The 19,729-nt window shown below is 37.1% G+C and overlaps 1 long non-coding RNA gene across 2 annotated transcripts; it reads left to right on the top strand.

Moving 5' to 3' along the window:
• Positions 1-2,546: 2,546 nt before the first annotated feature.
• Positions 2,547-5,164, top strand: LOC113285322. Of its 2 annotated transcripts, XR_003328601.1 has the most exons (5): positions 2,547-2,747; positions 3,022-3,171; positions 4,178-4,312; positions 4,390-4,570; positions 4,728-5,164. It is a non-coding gene; the product is annotated as an uncharacterized LOC113285322 (long non-coding RNA). The 2 variants fall into 2 exon arrangements; XR_003328600.1 differs by having other exon boundaries at positions 4,178-4,570.
• Positions 5,165-19,729: the final 14,565 nt, after the last annotated feature.

The raw sequence follows: 19,729 nt of genomic DNA, 5'->3' as shown, positions 1-19,729 counted from the left end.
CGACAAGTTTAGGCTTAGTTTGATATTGTTGTCGCTTTTATAAAAGCACTTTTTTGCTGGGCGTTGTTGTGTTATGCCGTGAGAAAAAAAGTGAGACATTTGGTGAAAAATTAATTAAAGCTAGGGCAAATTAAAATATGGATCAAAGTGTGTTTGGTAAAATATAAGATTCAACCATTATCGTCGTAGCATGATAAAAAAAGACGTATCTCTGAAAATAATTTTATTCATTTTTATTTGTTTGATCTTTTACTCTATATATATACAAGGACTTTTATGCCCGTGCAAATGCACGGGCTAGGTTCCTGAATTTGTGAATTATTCAGGTCCTCTAGTTCACTTGATATGTTCCAAATTTCCAATAAGAAATTTATCATCCGTCCAGGCTTCTGTTTCAAGACTATGAACGCGTTAACTTACTTAGGAATCACTCAGCAACAAAACTGCATGCATTTACGTACAATTGTTTTTACATAATGTTGAAGGGATGAAAGAACTTCATACTAGATGAAATTAATTTTGAGCTTCAGTTTAAAGAACATTTTGTGACCGGCTTCCAGGACATGTATTTCTAATTTTGTGTCTATCTGCCACTATCACTTTATAATGGTTGTTGCCCTGATCTAGTATAGTTGCTGTGAATAGTTCAAGAAAGTATTCTCTTTACCTCATTGGAAGTGTCTCTGAAAACTTCTGGGCAAGCAAGGGGTTTCATCTATATTTCTCAATCTCAAAGTCTCTTTCCCTATCCTTATTCTACTCGGAGAACTCTCTTGATCCCATTATTAATGATTCCCAAATCTTTTTCTTCGCCTTTCCTAAAAAGAGTTCCTGACAAACTTCTGCTCATGGAGTCTCATTGGAAGATCCTACCATACCAAGGCCTCAGATTTGTTAAGTTACTAAACCAAGAAAACTCTTGTACTTGAGATTAGATCATGTGGATGCTACCGATCAATCTTTGTTAAATAAAAATTTGACATAATCACTCGCTTCCAAATAAAAATCAAACTTAATTTTTGCACTTCTGAAAATTTTACCCATGCTTACACCTCCTGCCGATGTATAACCCAAGTTTACCCAAATTGCGTTGGTTAACAACTCCTACCGATGGAAATCAAAGTACAAATGCATCATTATTCATTATTTCGCAAATAAATCTTCCGGCTACATTCATTAAATCCCAAAATATCGAGATACTTCACAGATGACCCTAATTGATCAATGGATTTATTTTTAGTCTTTAGTTTTTTTATCAGCAAGACATAATTTTATAAATAAGTCGAAGAATGAAAGTGTCACAACGATGAAGCGGTACAATGGAAGTAGGACCCTATAGATCGTAACTTCTTATCGACTTTTTCTTTATGCAATAATTAAGTTCGTACGGATGTAAATAATCTGATAACTAATACCTCAAGATAGATTCTAGAAACGATTGTCGAAATAAACTTGCCTCAACATCATTGTTGTCCTGCGATAAAATCGAAAATTATCCAAAAAGAAAGTTCAAGTCTCAAATAAATGTTTTTAAATGAACACTTGAGGAGTCCAGAATCAAGATGAATCTTGTTTTTTTGCCATTTAGTACTGTCCTAATCTTCATCCTATTGATTTTTTTTTTGATCAGCCCCTTCATCCAATTGTAAGTCTCCGACAAATAAACACTTTCAGAACTGCAAAAGAACTGTTAGATCACGATGTATGCTTGTAACACTATGAGTATCACTAAATGGATCATCTGGCAGATATATATTATCACGCTGATACGGTGCACGACCGAATTGAATACGTTGCTTTTGGCTGCCATTCAGTTTTATTCCTATTTCTCCTATTACGGTTTCACATGGAAGAGTCAGACTTAAAGTCTTAAACCCAGAGATCAATGGGTATGTTCCATTATAGTTTCATGAGAGCCAGAGACACTGAATCATGTGTTACTTCTACTTCCTTCGTCGTTTCTTCTATAAAATCAATGAATAAGAAGCAAGAAGAAACACAACGAGTAAAGAAAAAGTTAAAATTTCAATCTAATACCATTCACTAACTAAAGGAGACTTACCCGCGACAAAGCTTCTCCAATCCAAGGTAACCAAATATTTCATGGCCATATGTCCAGTGTACACACCTGACCGTATCTTATTTGGGATGATAAGTAAACCTCGTTGCAAGTCATAAGTGATATTCACTAGTCCAAAAGAGGATATTAATAACGTTTCTATATAACATATTAAATACGTGAATAAATTATCACTAATGAATTTCGTGATATAACATGAAAATAATAGGGTCCATTCGGTTAACACATAATAACCGTCATTTAAAAATTTGGCAGTTACTAGAATGCGTGATTTATAAAATAACGGATTGAATCCGAGGTATATTATACATTTATATACACCCACTACCGCATTTTTTTGCTCCCCAAACATGGCTAGACAGTTGGTAAGGCCATGTTACTATAAATCCAAACTGGTTAGCCACTGGCTTATATGTCGTACACCACCTTTCACACGGTTTGGTAAGGCCCCGGTTCCATCAAGCCTAAAAACCCGATGATAAATCAACTTAAATTTGGATTTCTCTTCCCAAAAACTGAACTCATCCTTTTCAGATCTTTTTCTTCTTATCTAAACTATCTCGTATTCGATTCCTCCGAAAAGAAAAAACCCAGATTAAAGCTCCGCTCGCGACTTCAATCATCAACAGAAAGTAGGAAATGCTGGTCTCCTTTTATTTTTGCGTAGGTGGGTGGTTGTCAATCTGTGTTTGCTCGATGTGTAAATGGTCTATTGTTGTTGTTTTTGTTCAAATATTTTAAAAACCTATGTTTGTTAAATTGGGGATGGGGAGTTAGGGTTCTTTAATGCACGATGGTAAGGTGATAGTCTAGATGTGTAATTTGAAGAACCATGACATCTTCTGATTAGTGATTTTGTAACATGATTTACTCTTTTCGGTACCTCTCTGTTTGATTGTGTCTAATTTTCTTATCTGATCTTCATCTTCTTTGTTTAACAGTGACCCAATGCAGGATTCCTTCTATAGAGAACCAATTTTGATAGGGATTCGTTGCTCAAATATGTCGGTACCACTTTATATCTTCCATCACTTACTTGCAATCCTCATCTTTACTCATCCACAAGGAATAATAAATCAAGCTTTTTAAAGGTTAATTTCATCATCTGTTATGTGTAGAAGTCCCATGTAGAACTCATGTTATCTGATTTGGCTGTGAATAAACTGATGAATGTGTGTAAAGTGTTTGATGAAATGCATCAACAAAATGGAATTATTTTATAAGCACCTGATATTTTAAATTACGAAGCACAGTTTTCTAATTCTTCTCAGTTTTTTATTCATCTTTGCACAAAATAGTATTTCTTAAGACAGCTTAGCTGATATTAGTCAATGAGCTTTGTGAAAGACAGCATTACGGTTTTGAGAACTCATACTGTTAGAACTTGAGTAGTAATCGAGTGGTTGTGCCTCTCAAACTCTTCATAGCTACCTAATCTAGCGCCACCACCATTACACCACCAAGCCACCAACAACAACCACTGCCAACACCATAATACCACTACCATATAGTAGCAGTGCAGCACCACCACCACCACTAGCATATCACTAACCGCCTCCACTATGGCACCACAACAACAACACCACCACTACACAAATGCTATTAACTTAGAAAATTTAGATGCCGTCTTTTAGTATGTGACGGTGGTGATGTGGGGGTGATCTGATTGAAAACTTAGGTTCCATCTTGTTTCATATTTGAGTTCTCGTATTGTGATGGCATTCCTGAATCGCTTCATGATTTTCTTGGTAATAAAAAGTTTATCTTTGTTGGAGTTGGAATCAATGGTGATGCTTACAAGTTTTGGCACCAAGTCCTTCTGCAAACTTGCTTGTGCTTTTGTTGAGGCGTTTGTTCTGTCAGATATTCCCATGATGACTATAATACATAGCTTCATTGTCTTCACCTGACTCACCACTTTGTTTCATCTTTTACTATTGAGTCTACCAATGAATTATGATCTTAGCTAATGGTTCCAAAGTCTGTGTTAAAAGCATTGAAAATATTTAACAATATATATTTACCTAAATTTACCCTGTTACCAACCTTGAATATATTTTTGTTAATAATGGAATGCCTGCTCTCCTTGTTTTCCAGATTGCTTCTGAAGGACTCAAGCACCAAGTGTTCGAGGCATCATTGGCTGATCTTTGAGGCAATGAGGATCAATCGTACGAGAAGTTCAGACTTACAGTTGAGGATGTTCAAAGAAATGTTCTTACCAATTTCTGTGTAAGTAACAATCCACAATTTCATCTCTTATTCATGATTTGTTTTGATACATATATGTATAATTGTTTGAGATTCAGGGAATAGATGTTATCACAAACCAGTTGAGATCTCTTGTAAGAAAGTGGGAGACATTGATTGAAGCCCATATTCATGTTAAGACGGCAAACAACTTCACCTTGAGGATGTTCTGCTTTAGATTCACCAAGAAGCGAGACAAGCAGGTCAAGAGAACCTGTTATGCTTAGCCAAATTCGAGAGGTGAAGTCATGTCTTTCATTTTCAACATTTTCTTATTATCTCATGTTATTCGTGTGTGTAAGGTTCTTTTGACCCTATTAGAAGAATACAGATATCATGGTAAACCAACATTTTCTTATGATTTCATGATTGTGTCATCTGTACTTTGTGTTGTCAGATTCGTCGCAAGATGGTTGAAGTCATGGTTTACCAGGCCTCTTCAAGTGGTCTTAAAGAATTGGTGGCGAAATTTATCCCTGAGATGATCGGGAAGGATATTGAGAAGGCTACATCAAGCATTTACCCATTGCAGAGTGTGTGCATTAGGAAGGTCATGATCATAAGTTTGATGAAATTATGGATGCAAGTGTTATGTTATGCGATAGGGAAGGGGTACTTGAAGATGTTGCAAGAGGTGACATGACTAAGTTGCCAAAAACTTATATAAATCTTGTAGGAAATCGTCAAGATTAGGCGACAATATTGATAGATGGATTTAAGTTTTAATGTTTAGTATGCCATTTTAGGTTGCTGTAATTTATCTTTCAGTTTGTATCGATTCTATATTTTGAATGTTATTTTGGGTGTTAATATAAAGTTAAATTCATCTTTAAGTTGCAATTAGTTTTTGTTCAATTTAAACCTTTTCATTTAGTATTCAATTTCCAGTTCTAGTTGAAAATTTTGTTTCGGATTCAATCAATTTCAGATACACCGAATTTGAGTACTAATATCTGAATCAGTGGCCTGAATGGTGGTCGGGTCTGATTACTAATGTCTGAATCAGTGGGCTGAATGATGACAGATCATTTACATAGGACAAACATAAGTGTTATTAAATTTAACATGCAACAACCGTGGTATTAAATAACAAATTATCTTTGTGATTTAAAGTCACGTACTTTATTTGTCATGCTTTAATGACGCTTATAAAGAGTCACACTAAATAAATAACGGTTCGAATAACATATGAAAACCGTGATAAATAATGTTTTATAACGGACTTCATTCGTCATTTATAGCCCCTTCTGGACACGATACGTTATTCATCATGAGTAACCAACATGACAATCTGCAACATGGTTTGCAAAATGCAAGATCAAATAGGAACTTTTGAATGTTAGCTTATCATTCAAACATGAAACTGGTTATTGAAACTGATTACGACTATATGGAGACTTCGGCAACCGAAAATATGGATGAAATTGTAATATGAGACAAAACCTAAAAGCATTGGTTTACAGGAAGGTTAGATCATGCTATATTGCAATGCGAGCGTTTCAAGTCAGAAGTATCCAAATACTCATTGAATATATATATATATATATACACTTTCAAACAGTCATGTCTTTTCTTTGGATAATCTTGAATGAACATTTCTTTCCAAACACATATGCAACTGTTCGTCAACAGAAGTGTCTGTTTAAAATTGTATCACTATATGCTGATGTGGTGCTTATTGTATGTTGATGTGGCAACATAATAATTTAGAATTCTTGATAATGAATGTGGAGCCGCCATGTCAGCCTCAACATCCTCCTTTATATAAAGATGTTGATATATATATATATATAAAAGTGGCTAAGTGAAATAATATTTTCAACAATCATAGTAATAGTGACAACTATTAAATTTAATATTATATATATTTATATTTAATATTAAAAAAACGCACCCTAAGGGTATTTTATTAAGGAATTAAATCAAGATTACTGGGAATAGAGGGCATCCTAGCGACAAGCTGAGCGCCAACACCTTTTTGAATAACAACGTCTAGTTTTGAAAAAGGGTACTGCTTAACTTAAAGTTGGCATCGTGCCTAGCCATAGAATTTCTTGATCTTTTCAGAAAAGATATAGTATCTACTCCGAGCTCATCTAATGTAGAAAAGGATAAAATACGAACCCGTAACCATGCAAAGTACATTTTTCCAAATATTTTTTATTCTTGCGAGTGATAGTTGCTGCGATGGCATGTCCTGAAACGATTTTACGTTTCCTAGCACTTGTGAAAGGTGAGACACCAGTCACATCCATGCAAACATCCTTACCATCTTCCCAATTATAAACCATAGTGTCGGCGGGTATGAGTTCATTATCCGTGTTTGAAAGGAAACCCAAAGAGACTTCTTTAAGCCCAACTTCACTAGCACAGTGAATAGTATGGTCATCAAAAACGCCCATGGGCTTGTTCCAACAAGAACACAAATTTTCCTCCTCAAAGAAAGGTATGCCCAACCAATATTGTAAGACGACGCTGAACTGCTTAGGTCCAGCATCCTGATTGATACTGGGGATGGGAATAGCCTTAAGGAAATCCATAGTATGTTCAGATTTATTGCATTTCCACAGGGTTGCTTCACGCGGTAAAAGGGAGTAACTAGTGGGTATATTTTCTTTGACAGCACCAAAATGAATAACTTCCAAGGACTTCATGAAATGGGGGGCAGTATCATTGATATTGAAACTAGAAGAGAGACCACAAGATTGAGTAAAAACATGTAAAGCATGTTGATAACTGAGGCAAAGATCTAAGGAATCCGGCAAATTCAGGATTTTGTTCTGCATATGTTGAGTTTGAGCGTGAGACGTTAAGTAACAATACATACCTAAATCAGCCGTTGTAGGAACAATAACAAGCCTTTGCTGAACCAATCCAACACCTGCACCATCACAAACTATTAAACGACGTAAATTTTGCATAAGATGCCTGTGAAAACGATCAGTTGGAAGCTGAATAGATTTGGGACATGTGTCGGAAGGTGAAATATAACCTATAGACCCGTGTGCAATTACGTAAAAGCAATAATTCACATTGAGGGTCCTGTAGTTCATGTATTTTGCTCATAAGCTGAATAATAGAATCCACACTTTTAAACACCATGCTATTGAAGAACTCTGAATCTGGACTGACCGGCTCACCAGGAAGTTTAAGTCCATTAACTGGCTTACCAATACTAGAAGGCAAAGTAGACTCAATACCTCTTCTTGGATCATATGAAGGCAAAAAAAAATTCCGTCTTTGAGACATTCAAATGCAAACCACAGCTAGGACCTTCCTCTTATATAATTTTCAAAGCCTTAGACACTTCCATAGTATCGCCTGTAATAGTACCATCGTCTAGGTACCAGGCATGAAGGTCTAAGGTGCATTGGGAAGCAGTCTTCTCTATAAGGGGATGGAGAGCTAGTGCAAATAAGAAGGGACCAAGAGGGTCACCCTGTTGAACACCTTGGGCCGAAGAAAGAACTATGGAAGAACAAAATAGTTAATATTTGTTTTTATTTTTATATTGGCAAATTAATGAAATGGTATATAAGTTAGTTTGAAAATAAAATAAATAATATTTAAAAAACAAAATATAAGAAATAAAAAAGCAATTGAATTTAAATTTAAGGGTATAAAAAATCATTTATAAAATTAAATAGGAATAAAAAAATTAAATTAAGCATTAAATTTAGGTGGGACCAAAAATTATGTCTTCCTAGCTTTTAAAAGATCCTCCACCGAGCTTTTAGAAGTTGGAATGCATCCAGGGGTGCACAGTCCTCCCATAACTATTCGTTATATGTTTAACTTGAGTTCATGTCTAACCAAAGTTGTTATATCTTATTTATATTTTCTGAATTTAAAAATTAGACATCGGGAAGTGGAGAAAGAAAAGCCAAATTATTATTTCATTATCTATCCTAACCTCTTTTTCCAAGTAATCCATTTAACCCGTGCTCATTTCTTCACTTTTTTTCTACATTCGCAGACAACGATTAGAGGCACTTACAATACCATACTAAAATGGAACTTAAAACTAATTTTATAAGATTTGTGAGGTGGTCTACTTGCTCGCACCCACGATCTATATTTCACGTAAAAGAGTTAAAGAAATTTGTTTGTTTCATAGCCCAGTGAGAACCAAATGAGAATGATTTTGATCTAATTAAGATTCCCTCTAACTCAAGTTATTTGTTCATCTCTTAACGTTTCCCTCTAACTCAAGTTCCTAAACTAATGGTATAATGAAAAATGTGTCAGCGAATCTATAATACAAAACATAATGGATTTTTGAGTTTGGACGGTCGGATAACATTTTGAGAGACAAACGTTGCATCCGACCATCCCAGTCTCATCCCAACGAAAAACATCTGATGGTCATCGTTTCTGTAACCCCTCTCATTATGAATCAAAATTTATTAATCTTTAATTATTGAATCGCATCTTAAATCAAGATATTCAAAGAAACATTAAATGAAATCATAATTTTTCTTTTTTCTTTTTTTTTTTTTTGATACGAAGAAATAATTTTATAAAGGAAAAGATCACCCCAGAGATTCAATCTAGAGTTGATCAGAAATACAACTAGGAGTGGAATCAGACCATTCTTTGGAAAGTTTCTCTGTACGAGCTATCCTAGAAAGAATGTCTGCCACAACATAATAGATTTTCCGGTTTTTGAACTTGCTAAAACAAAGAATAACATCCCTAATGAAATGATGAAACTTCCAATTTATGTTGAAATGGCCTTTAGTAACAACTTCAACTAGTATCATGGAGCCCGTCTCAAAAATAACTGCATCCAACTTCAGCTGCTCAATACACTTCACAGCCTCCCATAACGTTAATCCCTCCACATGCTCCAGACTTAATGCTTGTTCAACGTAGGTACATTTTGCTCCTCTGGATGTACCTGCAAAATTACGTAGAATCAATCCAGTTCCTGCAGTTTTATTGCAATGATCAAAGGAACCGTCTAAATTGACAGTGAAAAATCCAACAATAGGTGGCGTCCATTTTAGATTAGTTCTTTCTTCCCTTGATACTAACTTAGTTGGAATTTTCTTCTTAGATTCATAACGATCTAGGGACAAAGTAGTTATCCTAAGAATAAGTTTTTGTGGCTCTAGTAAATTATTATCAAAGACCTTGGAACACTTTTCTTTCCAAAAATTGACCAAGCAGTCACCATTCTTCTAGTCATAGTTTCAGAAGTAAGAATTTCACAACTAAACCGATGAATCCAGTTTGATCTTTCCTGAGTTAATTGACAGTGAGGATCAAACTGTAGGCCCGTGCTACCAAACCAGACAGCTCTAGAGTAACTACAATGGAGAATAATATAAGAAGCACTCTCTTCTGCTAAACCACACAAGGGGAAGTTTATATCTGCATTTGCTGAGAATCTAAGTCTTCTTGCTTTGGTAGGCAGTATCTCACGTAAACATTTCCAAATGAAATGTTTTATCCTTAGTAAAATAGGGAGTCTCCACATAGTTCTGAATATCGCTTTTCTTTCAACAGTGAAATCTGAATGACCATGAGTTTCATCATAAATTCTCTTGTAAGCATATTATACAGTGAAGGAACCATTCTTTTCTAACTTCCATATTAACTTATCTTCCTGAGAAGGATGTGTGGATAAACTCATAATGGTACCTACGAAATCTGGGGAGAAGAGATCATACAGAAGACCAATGTTCCATGCAACTGATTCTGTAATGAATAAATCCTTTACTAATATGTAAGTGGAAGGACTTATAGCATTTATCTTTGGTTCAGGAGGAGAATTAAGACCAGGAATCCAGACATCTTTCCAAATCCTAATTAAAGAACCATTGCCAAGACTCCAAAAGTTGTTATCCTTTATAAACTGGATTTGAGAACTTATACTTCTCCAAGCAAAAGAAGAATCATCTTTAACTGTGTACTCAAATATATATCCATTAGGGTAATATTTAGCACTTATAGCTTCTGACCACAGATCTGAAGCTCTGGTAGAGAGTCTCCAAGCATATTTAGAAAGAAAAGTTTTATTAAAGCATTCTAAATCTCTAAAACCAAGACCACCCTCTTCTTTATCTCTGCTCAAGTTTTTTCAAGAAATAACCGCACCCTTATTTGTATCTTTTCTTCTCCAGAATTTACCTTGTATGGAATTTAGTTCTTTGATTGTTTGATCAGGGAGTTTGAATGAAGTCATATGGTAAACAGGAAAAGCATTAAGAACATGCTTGACCATAACTGTTCTCCCTGGCTCAGAAAGGTTAGATGAATTCCATTTAGATAATCTAGCTTCAGTCTTCTCAACCAAAATAGAAAAAGGAACTTTTTTATTTCTGCCAATAAAGAATGGAAGACCAGGATATTTTTCTTTGGAATCAATAATGGGAACTTGAAGAATACCAGCTAAGGTATTACAAGCAGATGGACTGATATTGTTGCTGAAATAAACTGAAGACTTGTTGAAGTTAATGACCTGACCTGAGCACTTGCTAAATTCTTCAATAACTTCAAAAACATTTCTAGTTTGATCCAAGTTAGCCTTTGAGAATAGGATACAATCATCTGAAAATAAGAGATGATTAATTCTAGGAGCTCTCCTAGCTATCTTGACCCCAGAAATAATTTGGTTTGTTCACAAAATGCAAGCTTTCTAGAAAGAGATTCCATTGCAATGATAAAGAGGTATGGAGACAAGGGATCTCCTTGCCTAATACCTCTATAAGGATGAAAAGATTGACATGGAGAACCATTTAGAAGCACTTCCACTTGTGTAGTACTTATGCACTGATAAATAAATGGACACCACTTATCACAAAAACCAAACTGTATAAGAACCTGAATTAGAAAATCCCATTCTAACCTGTCAAATGCTTTTGACATGTCTATCTTAAAAGCTATAGAACCAACACTTCTAGATTATCTCTTCATACTATGAACCATTTCTTGCACAAGAGAGATATTTTCAGAAATTAACCTCCTTGGAACATATGCAGCTTGCATAGGTGAAATTATTCTTCCAATATGTTTTTTCATCCTTCTAGCTATGATCTTAGAGATCAACTTGTATGAGGTGTTTCATAAATCTATAGGTCTGGAGTCCTCAAGCTTATGTGGAGTTGCAGTCTTGGGAATAAGAGAGAATCTTGTTTTATTCAGTTGCTTGAGAAGAAATCCAGATTGAAATAAGATTCAGTTACATGCCTCATAAGTCATCCAACTCCTCCAAAACACTTCCATGCACAACCAAAACACACACAACACCGTGTACAGGCCGTGTTCACTCCGTGTAGCTCTGTTTTGAGCTCGAGAATCAAATCGATATTTCCATCCAATTCCGATCAAATTCGACACCCAAACTATCTTCCTTAGGCTAAATCACATCTTTCTACCAAAATTCAGCCATTGAATTGACCTACCACTACTTCATTTCTTCGATCGAAAATTCTCGTGTGTGAACATTTTTCCCGCCAATTTTGAGAATTTGAATTGTTGAAGAAGGTGCCCCTTATCCTGGACTGGGGTGCGAATAGCAGATGCCTTGGGGGTGACCTGGGGGTGCCCCTTAGTAATTAGGTTACCCCTTATCCAAACTTCGGAGTCCGAATAACACGTGTCCTCCGGGTGCCAAAATCAACTTTTCGAGCCGAATTTTCTTAAAATATTTATTTCCAAAAAAATACCTACAAATACATAAAATAACAAAATTAGTACAAAATCAAGTGCCAACAATATATAGTATTGAGAACAAATTGGACACAAAAATGTGTCTATCAAATACCCCCAAACTTATTATTTGCTAGTCCTCGAGCAAAATTTATTCTTGAAAAGTGACCGAGTTAAACTCGGGTGGGTTTATCAGAGGTGTACCCACAAAAACCAATACTCCAAACCCTAGATATCTACGAAAAATCTTGGAAAGCACTAAAGAACCCCCTTGGTTGGCATACTTATTAATTACAGGAGGAAGTACCCTGACGCGAAATTCCAATTGGTGTATACGAGTTTGCACTCAAGCATACTAAAATTCATATAAGTGACAGAGCTCTACTAAGATAGTTTCACGATGGACATCATAATCGGAGTCAGACTAATCTCATGAAAAGATTAAGAAGATGGAAAAAGAAAAATGTAGATGGTTGAAAAGTGAACGGTGTTTCCCATATATGTCTGAAGGCCTCTGCCAAGGTGAACCTAACCTAAATGACTGAGATACCGATCTGACTATAATATTAACGCACTGGCATATACAAGGGAACCAGTGGTCAATAACTTAAATCTAGATCAACAAACTGGCAAACACAAGGGAACCAGCAGTTGACTACACATAACAATAACCATTTTTTTTTTTAACTTAACGGCATGAATAGATCTTTTGGATCCAAGCGCATGCTTCTTGTCAGCAGATTACACGATAGTTCCCACGGGTCCTGCATTCCACGCTTGCTTAGGCGACGGAAACAGGGAGAACACACGCATATTGCTATCCAAGTGTTTATACTTATTCCGATTGGTCTAACTGGTCCAGTCTTTTTTTTTTTTTTTTTTTTTGTAAAGGTAACCCAGTCACTCTATTTCACCCTAGCAAAGGTAACAACTTGAATCGTGTGCCCCACCAAATCACTTGAAACAAAAGAAAACTAAAAATAGAAAGTGAAAAGGACTCGACAAGATATGGCGAAACTATCATGTTATTTCTAACACCTGAGCTCTGTGCTTTTATGAATAGACTCTATAGATGTTTCCATCTAGTCAGATTGATTCCTCAACTCCTAAAACAAAAATGTTTCCATCCACTTAGATTGGTTAGTGCTATCCTTAATAGGCGTAAATTTCTAGGCTCTGGAGTTTATTTATTGCAACTTAAAACTAACAAAAAGTTTCTCCCCCACCCCCAAACTTAAATCTAACATTGTCCTCAATGTTTTTAATGAAAGAGCAGTACCAAAAGTAACAAAACACGAGGAGAAGTTGGAAAGATAGTACCTGGGTGAAGAAAATCAAAAACTAATATACAACATACAATCCGCCTCGATAGTCAATCAAGGGTAAACAGGGTCCTCCAGAGGGACCTCCTCAACATCACCTGTAGGCAAGGGCTCTAAAAAGGGTTTCAATCTCTGACCGTTAACCTTCGAAGAACTACTACCATCCGGTGACTTAATTTCAACAGCTCCATGAGGAAAAACAGTGCGAACAATAAAAGGACCCGTCCACCGAGAACGCAACTTCCCAGGGAAAAGATGTAAGCGGGTATCATACAGAAGAACTTTTTGACCTGGAGAAAATGTCTTTCTTAGAATATTCCTATCATGCACAAGTTTCATTTTGTTCTTATACTCCTTCGCACTATCATACGCATCTCTACGAATCTCTTACAACTCATTGAGCTGGAGTTTCCTATGGGATCCTGCCTTGTCAAGTGAAAAATTTAGCTGCTTAACAGCCCAATAAGCTCTATGTTCTAACTCAACAGGTAAATGACATGCCTTGCCATAAACAAGCCGATAAGGCGACATTCCAATAGGGGTCTTAAACGCAGTACGGTAAGCCCATAAGGCATCAGTAAGCCCAGACGACCAGTCTTTCCGATTAGGATTAACTGTTTTCTCTAATATACGTTTTATCTCCCTATTAGAAACCTCAACTTGACCACTAGTCTGTGGATGATACGGGGTAGCTACCTTATGAGTAATACCATATTTCTTCATTAAAAGCCTAAAAGGTCCATTACAAAAGTGCGACCCTCCATCACTAATTATAGCTCGCGGTGTACCAAAACGTGTAAGTATATTTTCTTTCAAGAACTCTATCACAACCCTATGGTCATTGGTTTTACACGCAACCGCTTCAATCCACTTAGAGACATAGTCTACAGCGACAAGGATGTATAGGTTACCAAAAGAATTAGGGAACGGACCCATAAAGTCAATACCCCACACATCAAAGACCTCAACAATCAAAATCGGGTTCAAGGGCATCATGTAAAAAACGGGAAATGGTTCCTGATTTCTGGCAACGTTCACAAGTAACACAATAACTATGGGAGTCTTTAAACAACGAAGGCCAATGGAATCCACACTGCAATATCTTAGCAGCAGTCTTCTTAGCACTAAAGTGACCCCAAAAGCATGATCATGACAAAAGGAAATAATACTGGACTGGTCACTCTCAGGTATACATCTCCTAATAATCTTGTCTGGACAATACTTAAACAAATAAGGATCATCCCAAAAGAAGTGCTTAACCTCAGCTAAAAATCTAGAACGATCTTGTTTACCCCAATGTTGGGGCATTCGACCAGTAACAAGATAGTTCACTATATTCGCATACCAAGGTAATTGGGTAACAAAGAACAATTGTTCATCAGGAAAGCTATCCCTTATAAGAAGGGAATCATCTAGGGAACTAACAACTAGCCTAGAAAAGTGATCTGCTACAACATTTTCGGCACCCTTTTTGTCTCTAATGTCTGGAGAAAACTCTTGCAACAACAGAATCCACCTAATTAATCTAGGTTTAGTATCCTTCTTAGACAAAAGATATTTTAAAGCAGCATGATCAGTATATATGATGATCTTAGAACCTAAGAGATAGGGTCTAAACTTGTTTAAGGCAAACACAATGGCTAATAGTTCCTTCTCGGTAGTGGTATAGTTCAACTGGGCATCATTCAGAGTTTTGCTAGCATAGTAAATCACATGAAGTAACTTATTTTCTCGCTGACCTAGCACAACACCAATAGCATAATCTGAAGCATCACACATGATCTCAAAGGGTAGGTTCCAGTTGGGTGCCTGGACTATGGGGGCGGTAGTGAGTAATGACTTAAGCTTCTCAAAAGCCTCTAAACAAGCATCATCAAAGACAAACTTAACATCTTTTGCAAGCAAATTGCAAAGAGGTCTAGACATCAAGCTAAAATCCTTAATGAAACGACGATAAAAACCAGCATGCCCTAAGAATGACCTAATATCTCTTATGGTTTTTGGGACCGGTAAAGTTTTAATAAGATCAACTTTGGCTCTATCTACCTCTATACCCTTTGAAGATACAATATTCCCAAGAACAATTCCTGAACGAACCATAAAGTGATATTTCTCCCAATTAAGCACTAAATTCTTTTCCTTACACCTAGTCAAAACTAATGACAAATGATGCAAGCACTCATCGAAAGATGAACCAAACACTGAAAAATCATCCATAAAGACCTCTAAGAACCGTTCTACCATGTCAGAAAATATGCTCATCATGCAACGCTGAAAAGTCGCAGGGGCATTACATAGCCCGAAAGGCATGCGTCTATACGCAAAGGTACCAAATGGACAGGTAAAAGTGGTTTTCTCCTGGTCTTCTGGGAAATAACGATCTGATTATATCCAGAGTAGCCATCTAAAAAGAAATAGTGACTATGTCCAGCTAATCTCTCTAGCATCTGGTCGATGAAGGGAAGGGGAAAGTGGTACTTCCTAGTGACCTTTTTCAATTTCCTATAGTCAATACAAACACGCCAACCCGTGGTCACTCGGGTCGGGATTAACTCATTGTTATCATTCTGGACTACAGTAATACCAGGTTTCTTGGGAACAACCTGAACGGGGCTGACCCACTTACTGTCTGAAATAGGGTAGATAATGCATGCATCTAATAGCTTAAGAACCTCAGTTCGAACTACTTCTTTCATATTGGGGTTTAGTCGACGTTGCATCTCCTTAGAAGGTTTGGTGTCTTCCTCTAAATATATCTGATGCATACAAACAGTAGGACTTATACCCTTAATCTCTGCTATGGTCCACCCTAAAGCTTCCTTGTTGTTTTGAATGACGGTTACTAGCCTACTTTCCTGATCTCTATCCAAGTCGGAAGAAACAATCACAGGTAAAGTCTCAGACGGGCCTAAAAACACATATTTCAGGGTATCTGGCAATGGTTTTAGATCCAACTTAGGAGGCTCTTCTAAAGAAGGAACTAGGGTAGACTTATAAACTGGTAGTGGTTCGAACTTAGGTTTCCATTCATTACTAGTATCTAACAAAGGGGTTGAATCTAACAAAGCATTCACCTCATTAATCACCTTATCATCATCAAAATCAATCCCAAAGTGAGCTAGGCATTTCTATAATGGATCTTCTAACAAAGTGTTTGGTAATGACTCCTCGACTAATGTTCCTATCATGTTCACCTCTTCTATATTCGAGTCATCTAGTTCAGAGGGTAGCTTACTAATATTAAAAATGTTCAGCTCAATAGTCATATTACCAAAAGACAAATTCATAATACCATTTCGACAGTTAATGATGGCATTGGATGTAGCTAAAAACGGGCGACCTAAAATCACTGGTATTTGGTTCTCTGGGTCAGGGACAGGTTGGGTATCTAGGATAACAAAATCCACCGGATATATAAACTTGTCTACCTCTATGAGAACATCCTCGATCACACCACGAGGAATTTTGACGGACCTATCAGCTAACTGAAGTGTCATCTGTGTAGGTTTCATCTCACCAAGTCCTAGCTTAAGGTACACATGGTATGGAAGTAAGCTCACACTGGCTCCTAAGTCAAGCAATGCTTTCTCAACACGGTACTTACCTATTGTACAAGCAATGGTAGGGGACCCTGGGTCTTTATACTTGGAGTAGTGGTATTCTGAATAATAGAACTCACGTGACTAGCTATGAAGGCTTTCTTCTGGACACTGAGCTTACGCTTTCGCGTACACAAGTCCTTAAGGAACTTTGCATAAGAGGGAATCTGCCTAATTGCATCTAATAATGGAAGGTTGATATTAACCTGCTTAAAAACCTCCAATATATCATTAAAGTTGGACTCCCTCCTAGTCAGAACTAGCAGCTGTGGGAACGGGGCTCTGGGAACAAATCCGGGATCATCAGGACCCTCATTGGTCTCTTTGGAGACTCTATCAGTCTCCTCATTTTCTGGTTCATAAGGGTGAACTACAACATGTTCACTTTCAGGTATGCCGACCTTATTATCAACTTTCCTTCCACTCCTAAGGGTCGTAACAGAGTTAACATGACTGTACGATTTCTCTCCTCTAGGGTTAGGATCAGTATTACTAGGGAACCTTCCTTCCTCTCTCTCATTAATATACTTAGCTATTTGGCCGACTTGAAGTTCTAATTTAGCAAAAGACTGGGCACTATTCTTAAAATTCTGTTTGGTTTCCTCTTGAAAATTACCCTGGCTTTTTACTAACATTTCCTGGCTTTGCGATAGCATTTCCTGGTTCTTCCTTAATATACTAAGGGTTTCCTCTAAGCTAGTTATTCTATTCTCAGATGGGTTCTGGGTCTGTCCTGAAGGGTTCTTAATATAACCAAAACCTGGGGGAGGCTGAGAATTACTAGACTGTCCTTGATTCTGGACCTTAGACCAAGAGAAATTAGGATGGTTTCTCCAACCAGGGTTGTAGGTCTCTGAGTAGGGGTCAAACTTCTGACGGTTCTCAATCCTAGCATTGTTATAGATAGCATGAGCTTGCTCTTCACTAACCTGACCTTCCCAAAATGAGTTATCGGTCTCTATTTCACAACTAGAGATTTGAGAGGCTCTATTAGGTTCAACAAGGGACTTATTTTTAGGTTGACCCATTTCTAACGCTTCTAACCTTCTAGACAAAGCAGCAAACTTAGCATCAGACGCAAAACTCGTATCTACCACATTGGTGCTACTTCTATTGACCAAGAGTCTTTTAGGGGGTTCAATACAAGATTCCCACTGTTGGGATTTTTCAGCGATAACTTCTAAGAAGGTAAAAGCATCATCAGCACTTTTACTAGTGAACTCACCAGCGCACATAGACTCAACCATGGCTTTGGTCGAATAGTCTAAACCATCATAAATAATTTGTATGAGTTTCATCTTATCAAATCCATGGTGAGGACACTGAGATAGGAGATCATTGAATCTCTCTAAAAATCTATAAAGAGACTCTCCCTCTTGTTGCGCACTAGCACTAATTGTCTGCCTAACAGCAGCAGTTTTATGCTTAGGGTAGAATTTCATATAGAAAGCGGCAATAAGTTCCTGCCATGTTTCAATGGATTCAGATGGTAGGTTGTTCAGCCAGGTCTTGGCTTTATCTCTCAAGGAAAAGGGAAACATCTTAAGTTTCAAGACTTCATCAGTAAGGTCTTTTATTCTAATTGTCCCACAAATTTCCTCAAAGTCCCTAATATGGAAATAAGGGTTCTCATCATCTTTTCCTAAGAATATAGGGATCATTTGGAGAATACTAGGTTTTATCTCGAAATTAGCCGTAGTGGCTGGCAATTTAATGCACGAAGCTCGGTTGGTCCTAGTTGGGAACATGTAATCTTTCAAAGTTGCCATCGCTGGCACAACAGAAGTATTAGGGGTTATGAGATTTTCACGAAGAGACAGATTCTCAAAACTGAAGTTTCCAAAAACAGGGCTCTCAAAAGAACAGTCTTCGAGCTCCCTGCTTAAATCAGAAGAACTACTAGGTTTTTCGCTAATCAATCGACCTAGAGTATTTCTTTTCCAAGCCTTATAAACAAAATCGGGCATACACTAAAAAAATCAAAAAGAAATAAAAATCCTAACAGGAAGGTTCTAGCAATCACACAACAGGCTGACTCGATTTTACCACAGCAAACCTAGAGATTTCTAGCAAACAACAAGCATGATGTCTCACTTAGATTGTTTCTAGACCAGCTTCTATCTCTCGAAGGGGAATTCGTTACAATTTAAGCAAACGCCTATGGAATCAATCCGAGTCAAAGTAAGTTGAATCGAGGCGAGGGAAGCTCAGTGGAGCTTTGATACCCAAGGCCTCACCACTATCACAAGGCGGCGCAGTCACGCATTCAACTCACAGAAACCGTCATGAACTTCGAAGTATGCTAAAAGAATAACCAATATGCTTCGGAAATTTTTCCTAACAAGCTCGATACCCTATAGGTCTCTTTCTAATCAGATTTTAAAGCTTGGGTTCGCGTTAGGTTTTGTTCTCCAAAAGCGGGCAAGAAGGGAGCGGTGATGAAATCCGAACCCTTATCTTGTTTAGGCCAGGCCTTGCCCTTTACTAGGAAAATAAAGACAGTCCAAATTCGTCCTCAATCAATGATCACCTTAAGGAATACAGTAACCCGCTTGCAGGAGATTCGCGAGTGTTTCGATTGGACTTACCTCCCTTACCAGACGGGGGATGAACCGTTGTCGTCGACTCGGGCCACAACTCATATGCCGTGTGCGAACCCGAGGGGCCGAGGTGATATTGTAATCACCGTCCTTCCCTGCACACAGTTTGTATTTAACTACCCTTCCGTAGGGTTTAAAAAAATAATAATAAAGTCCAAGAGTCCAGTCCAAAGTCCAAATAAAGTAAAGTGCAAAAGAAAAAGAAAAATAACCTAAAAAAAA

The sequence above is a fragment of the Papaver somniferum genome, chromosome 6 (genome assembly GCF_003573695.1).
Source record: "Papaver somniferum cultivar HN1 chromosome 6, ASM357369v1, whole genome shotgun sequence".
Lineage (NCBI taxonomy): Eukaryota > Viridiplantae > Streptophyta > Magnoliopsida > Ranunculales > Papaveraceae > Papaver > Papaver somniferum.
This window is presented reverse-complemented; position numbering and strand designations above follow the sequence as displayed.